The sequence below is a fragment of the Capsicum annuum genome, chromosome 10 (assembly GCF_002878395.1).
Source record: "Capsicum annuum cultivar UCD-10X-F1 chromosome 10, UCD10Xv1.1, whole genome shotgun sequence".
Taxonomy (NCBI): Eukaryota; Viridiplantae; Streptophyta; class Magnoliopsida; order Solanales; family Solanaceae; genus Capsicum; species Capsicum annuum.
Window position 1 is genome coordinate 161,584,221 of NC_061120.1, and position 11,099 is coordinate 161,595,319.

General features: G+C 30.5%; 2 long non-coding RNA genes across 2 annotated transcripts; one reads left to right on the top strand and one right to left on the bottom strand.

Annotated features, from left to right (window-relative positions):
- The first annotated feature begins 3,625 nt into the window (after positions 1-3,625).
- Positions 3,626-6,592, top strand: LOC107845962. The gene is made up of 2 exons (XR_007045946.1): positions 3,626-4,165; positions 6,208-6,592. It is a non-coding gene; the product is annotated as an uncharacterized LOC107845962 (long non-coding RNA).
- A 147-nt stretch (positions 6,593-6,739) lies between these two features.
- LOC107845963 lies at positions 6,740-10,139 on the bottom strand. Its single transcript, XR_007045947.1, has 3 exons — positions 9,814-10,139; positions 9,247-9,428; positions 6,740-7,511 (listed from the first exon to the last, which is right to left on the bottom strand). It is a non-coding gene; the product is annotated as an uncharacterized LOC107845963 (long non-coding RNA).
- Positions 10,140-11,099: the final 960 nt, after the last annotated feature.

The window sequence follows — 11,099 nt, forward strand, 5'->3', positions numbered from 1 at the left end:
AATGGATACATTTGTCACAAATACAACATCCTGACCAACTCATGCTCATCGGGGATGAAGGCAAATACACATACGTGCGTCCTCGGCTGTACAAGCCCTAGAGAAATTAGAATTCTAGCAAATGGGTGTGGAATTACTAAAAATTTTGAAAGTAAATATATAAAATATTTATTAGTCAAATTTCAACTATTTATTTTAACTCAAGTCATGTGTCTCTCATTCAAGTAGAAACTTGAAAAACATGAAGAAAATGAAAATAGAGGAGAGCTCATATAAAAAATCTTCAAACTTGGAGGGAAGAAAATTGAGTCCAACAAAAGATGGATGACTAATGACTGCCGTATATTGACAAAGAAATAAGCCCCTTAATTGCATGGTAAAATGTTCCATGTCACAAGCTCATAACATATGGACAACAAAGATATTCTGGAGATCAAGAAAGGCATTATCAGCTGAGAGGCTCTAGAAACCATGAACTGAATTTGATATGACCTTTGTTTTGTTCTCTTACAGTATATGTTTAAGTTTATCTGACTCCTAAATATTCTATTCTCTGTTTTGTCAAAAAAAAAATGAATCTGGGGAACTACTACTGAATATTTTTGGACTGGCTCACTTCATTTACGCTTCTATGTTAATAATCACAGGTGTCACTTCGAGGTTAACATCATGGATGCTAGCAATATAATTACGGTAATGATCTCAGAAATGCTGGCTGAAAGAATGTTATCCTTAACCGTCGAACAAATATATGAACAGGGTGTTGTCCAGGTACACATATACATACAATTAACAACAAAAAAAACTCATTTCCTTAAAATTTGGTTCTCTCAGTAAATAAAACCCCTACATTAGACAAACTTTGATTTACCATGGTATCTTTTTCCTTTTCTACTTAGCAACAACCGTTATGTATTGCCCGCATAAACCAGCTGCTCGCTCATAAATTATTTAAGCTCCAACTACAAAAGCCATTATTCAGATTTCCTGATCAAAAAACTGGTATGCTGGCTATCACCTCCTTCACTGAAACCCCATTTTTTCCCGAGGAGACAAGTAAGAGGCAAAAAATCAACCCACCCACCCTAGTGAAAAAAAATAAAGGTACCAATACTTTTAAAATTGAATTTGCTACTGTGGGATAGCTATTATGTGACTTAATTATGCATACCTTGTTCCATATATCTAAATTCATGCGCTTACGAATTTGTAAATACGCTTAATTATAACAAGTCTTAACACTGACATTTTTAGAATCTTAGCCTTTTCATCATTGAATATTTTCATTAAAAGAACACATGACTGTCTTGGAATTAGTTTTCACATCTCTGTTCAATTTACGAGCTATTATCATCTTCTACGCGCAACTGTCATTGTTTCAATCTTTTCTTGAAATATATTTATAACATATTCCTTAGTTATCAACTTTCTTTAAGGTTTGTTTGCTATAGTTATATAACCTATTTTCATCAAACCCTTTTAGTTTGACAAAGGTATCACTTGGTGCATGAAATTCTTGAATGTAGGGTTTGATTCATACTGGGATCATTGTGCAAAAGTTTCAATTCAACCCTTTTGATATCTTGAGATTCTTAACCTGAAATATGATTATACACTATGGGGTTACTGTTATATCACTTAATTATATGTATCTATAATTCTGCTGGGCTTGTGAATTGTATTCACATAAGTTCAATAGCTAACTATTCTACCCAAGTGAATTTTTAAAAAATATGTATAGTTGCGGAAAATTGATATTTTGTATCCAGCATTCGCAGCATCTCAATCTCAACAGGTAAATACAACATTCATCCTCTCCTTTTATTACATTATCTATATGTATGCTCAATACATTCAAGTAACTGCAGTCATCTCCCTCCTCTTAACTGCAACTTGTCTATTCTCTGAACTTTCTATCACAGCTGACTACAACTACATTTTGGTGGCCTCTACCAGCTTCATCACATGGTATGACATATACAAACGAATTTTGATTGGCTATACCAGCATCACAAAGTCAGGCTGCATAAACAAAGCTTTTGTGTTTTTATGTAATAATCACACTTTAATGTTAATAGTTTATTTTTATGTTTTGATGTAACAATCACAGTTTAATGTACGAAACTTGCATGTTAATAGTTTTAATATGCAACATCTCCCCTGCAATATCATTGGGTCCGTGCTTGCACGGGCTTCCGCATCTAGTATATATATATATATATATATATATATATATAATTTATATATATAATAATATATATATATATATATTATTGTTGTTATCGTTGACTTTAAAGTAATATATTATGTGTCATATTTTTAGTTACACAATTTATTCATAACTAATCTAAGAATAATTATATTATTTATTTTACTATTATTATTATTGTATTAATTCGCAACCTTAGTCAATTTAATTTTTTAATTTATTTATTTTCTAGTCTGATTTTGCCAATTTGTAATAATTTTAGCCAAATTTTATCCAATTTATTACAATCCTAGCCCAAATTGTGTCCAATTAAACTCAATTTTAAATTTCATTCATTTTTTTAACCAAATTCTTAATCTTTAAATCTCAGTCGTTGATTAACATTTATTATTATTATTATATTTATTTTTAATATTAATTTTATATAGTTACTATATTTATTAAATATCAATCTAATTCAATTCAATTTTCCTAATTTATTTAAATTCTAGCTGTTTTATACTTAATTTGTATCAATTGAGTTTAATTTGACCCAATCAAAATCCTCAATTTAATTTTTTTAACCCAATATCTAATCTCAATTTGACTCATCTCCTCAATTCTAGTCTCAATCGTTCATCATATTTGATCAACGATCAATATTAAATCAATTTTCACTAATATTTTTCTTGAAATTGGACAGCTTCGGACTATTTTTCTTGAACTAAGGGTCTGTTGAAAACAACCTATCTACCTTAGCAGTAAGGTCTGCGTACATTGTACCCTCCTCGAACCCCAATTTATGGATATAAATCGGGTTAGTTGTGTTGACACCCAATTTTGACCTCCCGATACCCCTCCTAGGCTGCTATTTTAGCAAAATTATTAATTTTAAATGTTGATATTTTCTACGCATTATTTTGATATCAAATAAATATTAAAGTGTCGCATTCATGATTTGAAAATATATGATTTATTTTTATATTATTATTTTTAACATTATAAAATATTTTACATAATTTTGCTAATATTTATTAAATTATTTCCGCAATTATACATGCACACTCACAATTTACAAATACATTGTCTATTATTGTTTTAATTTATTTCAAAATTTAGTAACGATAATTTTTATGTAACAACTTTTACATAACATTAATTTTACATACGTAGCTTATTTTTAATGTCAACGTCTTATTATTTTCGTCGTTATTATATTTATTAAATAGCAGTTCGAATTCAATTCAACTTTCTCAATTTATTTAACTTCTAGCCATCTTTGTATTCAAATTACGTCAATTTTAGCTTAAATTCATTTTAATTTTGACCTCAAATTGCAAGCTCTAATCCCAATTTCAATTTTAACCCAAATTCAGACCCAATTTTTAATTTATAATCTAATCCTTTAGTTCTTAAATAATATACGTTGATCTGATACGATCAACGGCTAAGATTAAATCATCCTTTTCTTCCCTTTTAAACAAAAGCAAGACCAAACCCTAACATATTCTACAAACAAACGCATCTACCTTCACTCTCATCTCTCTCTGCCAGCAGCCATGGCTGCCGCTGACCGCCACCTCTTCCACCACAGGCGCAACCATGGCTGGCGAAGCCTCCTCTCTCCCTATACCCTTCTTTTCTCTCTCTTTGTTTCCCACCGGAGAAACGAGCCACCATCACCAACAGCCCTCTTCGTCAGCCTCCACCGTTCTCCGGCCAACAGACGCTACAGCTCCCGCCAGCCCATCCAACCGCTGCTACCGGCGTAAATAGCGGTAAGCGGCGCATCCCTCAATGCCAGAGTAGCCGACGCCTCTCAACCAACGAACCCCATGCTGCCACCATCGACCAAAATAGCCGCCAACACCCAATTCGCCCTGGCTATCAACACGGACAAAGACAACCAGCGGGCACTGTCTGGTTTAAACTTTGCCAAAAAATATTGCAATTAATGACAGATTGAATCCGTCCCAGGTTTGTTTTCTTCGTTTAATTTTATTTTCTACCCCGTCTTTTTAATTTTATCTTTCTTTGGACATGATCTGTGATTCGAAATTGGCGCTAACTTTTCATATCTGATTACTCTGTCAAAGCTTTGTTCTTCTATGAGTCCTGCTTTTATTGGCTTTTCACAATTGCATAACTATCCGTCCTATATGAAATTGGTGTGTGATGTTTTCAATACTTTAAAATCTCAAAATTATTCTCATTCTTTCTGTCGTGGACCTGAAAAATAGTTAAAAGATCTGGAGGCTAATTTGATTTCTTCTGTACTTTCTTTCTTTCAAAATGTTGGAATTCTATCGCCAATTTTATAGGTGTAAATCACAACCTAATATTTTTGATAATCTTATTTTAAGTTGCAAAATTATTCAATAAAATGTGTTTAGTTATGTAAATTGGTCCTATTGACCCACCATAAGTTAAGTGTAAGTTATGTAACAAAAATGGTTAAGTGTAGGTTACTTAACGAAAACGATTAAGTGTTGTCACTTGAAATATTAATTCATGACTTAAAAATAGTTTAGCCTTGTCACTTGAAATGTGAATTAGAGAGATGAAAACGATTAAGTGCAGTCACTTGAAATATGAATTTGTGACTTGAAAATGATCAAGTGTAGTGTTTTGAAATGTGTACTAGTGACTTCAAAATGATCAAGTGTTGTCACTTGAGAAGTGGATTAGTGACTTGAAAATGGTTTAGTGAAGTTACATGAAAGGTGAACTTGAAAAGGGTTCAAGTATAATGGCTTGAAATGTGAATTAGTTATTTGAAAATGATTAAGTGTAGTGATTGAAAATGGTTAAATGTAGTGACTTAAAATGTGAATTAGTTATTTGAAAATGGTCAAGTGTAGTCACTTGAAATGTGTATTAGTGTGTTGAAAATGGTTAAGTGTAGTGACTTGAAATGTGTACTAGTGACTTAAAATGTGAATAAATTATTTGAAAATTATTAAGTGTAGTGACTTGAAATGTGTACTAGTGACTTGAAAATAGTTAAGTGTAGTTACTTGAAAATGGTTAAGTATAGTGACTTGAAATGTATACTAGTGACTCGAAAATGGTTAAGTGTAGTTACTTGAAAGTGGTTAGGTATAGTGACTTGAAATGAATGATTAGGTGTAGTGACTTGAAAATGGTTGAGTATAGTTATTTGAAATGTGAAGTAGTTACTTGAAAATGGTGAAGTATAGTGACTTGAAATGTGAATTAATTATTTGAAAATGATTAAGTGTAGTGATTTGAAATGTGTACTAGTGACTTGAAAATGATTAAGTGTAGTGCTTTGCAATGTGAATTAGTTATTTGAAAATGGTTAAGTGTAGTGACTTGAAATGTGTGCTAGTGAGTTAAAAATGGTTAAGTGTAGTTACTTGAAAATTGTCAAGTATAATGACTTGAAATGTCAATTAATTAGCTAGTTGAAAATTATTAAGTGTAGTAACTTGAAAATGATTAAGTGTAGTTATTTGAAATTGCGAACTTGTGACTTGAAAATGATTAAGTGTAGTTACTTGAAATTGTGAACTTGTGACTTGAAAATGATTAAGTGTAGTCACTTGAAATGTGTACTAATAACTTGAAAAGAATAAAGTATAGTTACTTGAAAATGATTAAGTATAGTCACTTTAAATGTGAATTAGTTAATTGAAAATAGTTAAGTGTAGTGACTTGAAATGTGTACTAGTGATTTGAAAATATTTTAATTGCAGTGACTTGCAATGTGAATTAATTATTTGAAAATGGTTGTGTAGTGACTTGAAGTGTGTAGTAGTGACTTGAAAATGATCAAGTGTAGTTACTTGAAAATGATTATGTATAGTAACATAAAATTATAATATCAATCCCACTCTTCTATTTCATGTTCAATTAATGTAAAAGAATAACAAGATTTTTATTGAAATAGATCTTTCTATTGTTTTACTACATTGTTGCCAATACTCTTTTTGTATTTGTCTTTTTCCTATTGCAACTTTAATCTTGTCATTTGTCTTCTGTGTATTTTGTTGTAGCATCAAGCAATTTAGTACAAGCGGCCTCTTGTGGTGGAGAGGTCTTGCTCGGCTGTTGGAAGTTAAAGGATTTGTTAAATGTTGAACGCTCATCTCAAGAAGACAACCAAGAGGATGAAAGTGATGATGACTCTGACGATGTGAATGAAAGTGATTCTAATCTTGATAATATGGATGGAAGTGATTCTGACCTTGATGGTTGGTAGTTTTATTGAGGATTCAAGTTTGAAATATTTTATTTTGGACTATTTAAGAATCATACGTTATTGATATGGATGTTTTGAAATATGTTTTTGTTAGCTGTAATGATTTACATTATACTTGTATTGAATGATGTTTTTGTGACTTATTGAAGGGTTTGAATAAATTTTTGATTAATTGTGAAGTATTTTTAGTAATTTACGTGTGAATTATTACTTGAAAATTTTCATGGGGATGTACATGCTAAATATTCATAAAAATTTTCTTGAAAAAATTTGTTCTTGCGGATTTACTTGGGGCTTTTCATGCGAATTTTCTTGCAAAATAGTTCGTGGAGAATAATTTGTGAATTTTCGTGAAAATCTATAAGTAAAATCCTTTTTTATGAAATTTTACCAAATCATTCACGCAAAATTTTGATAGTTAATTGCAAATAAATCTGCAAATGACATACCTGCGGATTTATTTTACAGCTAAATTACCTAGGGATTTACTTGGGAATCTTCGTGGAGAATAATTTGTGAATTTTTTCATGAAAATCTGCAGGTAAAATCTTTTTTTTTAATGAAATTTTACCAAATAATTCATGCAAAATTTTGATAGTTAATTGCAAATAAATCTGCAAATAATGTACCTGCGGATTTATTTTTGCAGTTAAATTACTTAGTAATTTTATAAATCCTCAGGTAATAATTACCTAGGAAGGTATTTTCTTTGGATTCTAATTGGTAAGAAAATCCGCAAGTAATTAAATTACTTGGGAATTTTACCACACTATCCCTATGAAAATCCCCAGGTAATAAGCACTTTTCTTGTAGTGAGAACTCTTATTACCCAATTAAAAACATGCGAGCCATTTTTATTTTTAAGAAAATACGCATTAAATATAACAAAGTAAATTAAATATCAATAAATAAACTTTTTCAAAAACTTCTTACAACTGTCCTTCACTACTCCAAGACTTGGTCGGACATGTACAAGAGCTACCTGTTATAAAATAAAATGATGAAAAAATAAATAAAACAAAGACTCTAACATCTAGCAGGAAGAAAGTCAGAAGTTAGTGTTGAATTTCGTCATCCATCTAATAACTGCAAACTAACCTGCATCCAGTTTACATTTCAAGAGAAAATGTAAAAGAGTATGGTTAGTACAAACACATGTACTGATAGGCATCATCGGCCGACCAGTGTTAGTCCATATAATAATAAAATAGAATCTAATAAAAAAAATCATATCTTAAATGGAATATAATTCAACTAAGGTTGTAACATCATTATAACACTTTGCCTATATAATTTATAAATTTTTAACTTTATTAACGAGATTATATCACCACTAGCATAGTCTAGCCTCATTAATTCACTCCATCCACCACAATCCAATACTAAACCATCACTATCACCCCTTTATTCACATTATATTTTTCATTACCCACATCTAAAGGATCAACCCAGTAATCATAAACAACTCACACTAAACTCTCGGGCTAACAACCAAACACTTTCTTATAACAGTAAAGAATAATAACTAGTCAATCGGGTGAGTGACGATTACAGCAAATATAAATAATGTAAGTCGACCAACATATAACAAGTAAGTATATGTTTCACTTTTTCAAGTACATGTCACACAATCAATCTCAAAGATACAATCAAGTAGGGAATACTAGTCAACTCACATCTCAGTAAAACACACCAGAGAAGTCAAGTCTTATTAACAAACCTTATAGATACTCTTGAAGAAGAATTAATTCAATTATTGAAACTTCGAAATCGTTTCTCTGGAATTATTCATTGGAGTCATCACCTTATATAACTTCATTATCAGTATCTTTATTATGATTATCACCTTAGCGACTCATGGCATCCGATCCAATCACGTCTCACAGAAATATCAAAATTTAATGTCGATCACATTGCTTGAGAAATTAATAAGGTGGAAATACCAAAATTTAACGTCAGTCACATTGCTTGAGAAATCAATAAGGTAGCAATTTTAAAATTTAACGTCGGCCACATTTCTACTAACAATCCATCTTTCCACTTTTTAGTTCTTAATAAAATATTCATCTTTAACTTTTCAACTTGTATGGAGGTATATCACAAGCCTTCTTTACTCAAGACATTCTTTTCAATCACATTACAGTATGAATCAAGATCTTTCATTTAGCAACAGTTTAGGGGCTTCTCACAGGCATTATTTCTGCAATTCATCATGAGCATCAACAAGCCATTCATGGCATTAATTCAAGGGGTTATCATTATCAAATAGTCTTTTCATAGGCACAATTCAATAAATCATCATTATAATCAATTTAGTCTCTCATAGGCATCCAATAGATAAAGTATGTTTATCAATATCAAATCAAGAATGTCATAAAATAAATTAAATTCAACACTTAAGTATACAAGTCACTATTGGAGCCTTCATTACTCATTAATTATTAAAATATTACTACCTCCTCAAATACCACAACTTGGATTGTAACATCACCACCTATAACTAACACATTCAAGCAAATCATTATCCTCTACCTCTTTCCACATATTACAATACTCATAATGATTCAAGCCATCTATCTCTTAGATATTACCATGCTCATCAATATTCGTCTCTAGCATAATTCTCATCATCACATTATTGCACAATACATACAACTTAATACCTTTGTAACTTAACTAGATTCATCACTAAAATAACTCAATGACATCATGCTTGCGCACTTTATCCACACATAATTTTCTTGCATATAAATGTAATATCATAGAAGTAACACATAATCAATCAAGAAGATAGTTTTTCATAATTAAAGCAAGTTTATATAATTTTATCTACCTTAACTTCATGTCCGCAGGCATGAACCTGCTTTCTTCCATCAATTCTGCGTCATGAAAATATGAAGTAACACAATCTTCTACTTATTAAATCTACTCTAACTGGATGTCAAGCTTTTGAAAGAAGCAAGTTGCAATAAGGATACTCTTTCCTTTTCTTCATGTCTTGGAATAATTAATCATCTAAAAATCAAGAAATAATAAGAATAATTCAAACAAATATCTTGGGGATTCATATTCACTAATTCCATCTTTAATTCGAGGTCTACATTATTCCTCAAGGTCAATTAACCATTAACTAGTTCTTTTAAGATTAACTCATCTCTACTAATTGAGTTTTATGCTAAAGGTCTTATCTTTACGAAATTCAAGATTCCTAACAATCAAAATTCATAATCTAATTTACCAAATTCATGTTAGAAATCTTTAATTTATAATCTAGAATTAGCTTTAGGTGATATTAAGAATACCCATAAGTTTTTTTTCAAAAAATACATCATTAAAGGTCTTTCTAAGGGTTCTAAGATGTAAATGGATTAAAAGATGCAGAAGATGATGAAAAAATTACCTCAACGAAGAACTTTAACCTTGAACCTTGAGAAATCACCTTTGTAGGGTTGGAGAATGAAGTTTTGAGATTTTGGTTTACCTTGAATCTTGGAAAATCACTTCTCTAGAGTTGGGAAATAAAGTTTTGAGAATATGGACCTGAAAGTTTCCTGAAATTGATTTAAATACCATCAGAATTCTTGCTACAATAGAATTTTTTATTCAATCCGAACAATGTTTGGTAAAACAGTTATAACTTCTTACTTCAAACTCGTATTGACGAATGGTTTGTTGCGTTTAAAAGAGGACTCAGAGATATTTAATTTTGTGGGTATTGGGAGTTCAAAATCCTTACATTCTAGGAGATATGGTTATTTGAAATTGGTCCTAGTACAAACCCATATCGAACTCTATCGAAAAGAAAATTTTTAACTTAACTTTGTACTAGGGGTATTGTATAACATTAATTCATACCTAAAGAACTTTTAAACTAAAAGATTGATATTAGTATTCATGAATAATTAAATACATCATTCTCGAGTCTATCTGGACGCATCAGAAGGTTTAAATCTTAACCAAAAAACTTGAGGTGACACAATAAATAAAATGATGGCTATTTTGAACTAAGTTAATATTAACAAAATAAAATTAAGAATTTTCATGAATTTATCAAGAATATTTAGTAACACGAAATAGATTGTTCTACTTTTAATATTAAATTATTTGATCTAATGTAAATATGTGAATAAATGTTTCTTTTAGAAATGTGCTCAAACTCACTTTTTTTTTGTGAGGGACTCTGTGTCATGGGGCTAAGTACAAAATTGATCTGCATTCGGTACTACTTATATCGAGCATAGATTTGATTTTTGTGTAAAAATTTCTTAAAACTGTAATAATTAAATCAGAGTTAAAGACATTACATTATTTAAATTTTTGAAGTTTCATATATGAACTATTGGGAATGTCAGTTTCCTATCTGAACTATCATTCAATGATTAATGGAACACATGTAGACGCTGATTAAACTAAATACTCCCTCTATTTCAAAATGAATGGCCTAGTTTGACTTGGCACAGAGTTAAAGAAAATAAAGAAGACTTTTAAATCTTGTGGTGTTAAATTAAAGATATGTCAAATGTACCAAAATGCCCTTCAATCTTGTGGTCTTAAACATGCCATGTGGAAAGTTAAAATTAAAAAGTTGCAACAAAGGAAAAGGGGTCATTCTTTTTTAAACGGACTAAAAAGGAAAGTAGGTCATTTTTTTTGAAACAGAGGGAGTATTTATTTACAAATGCTAGG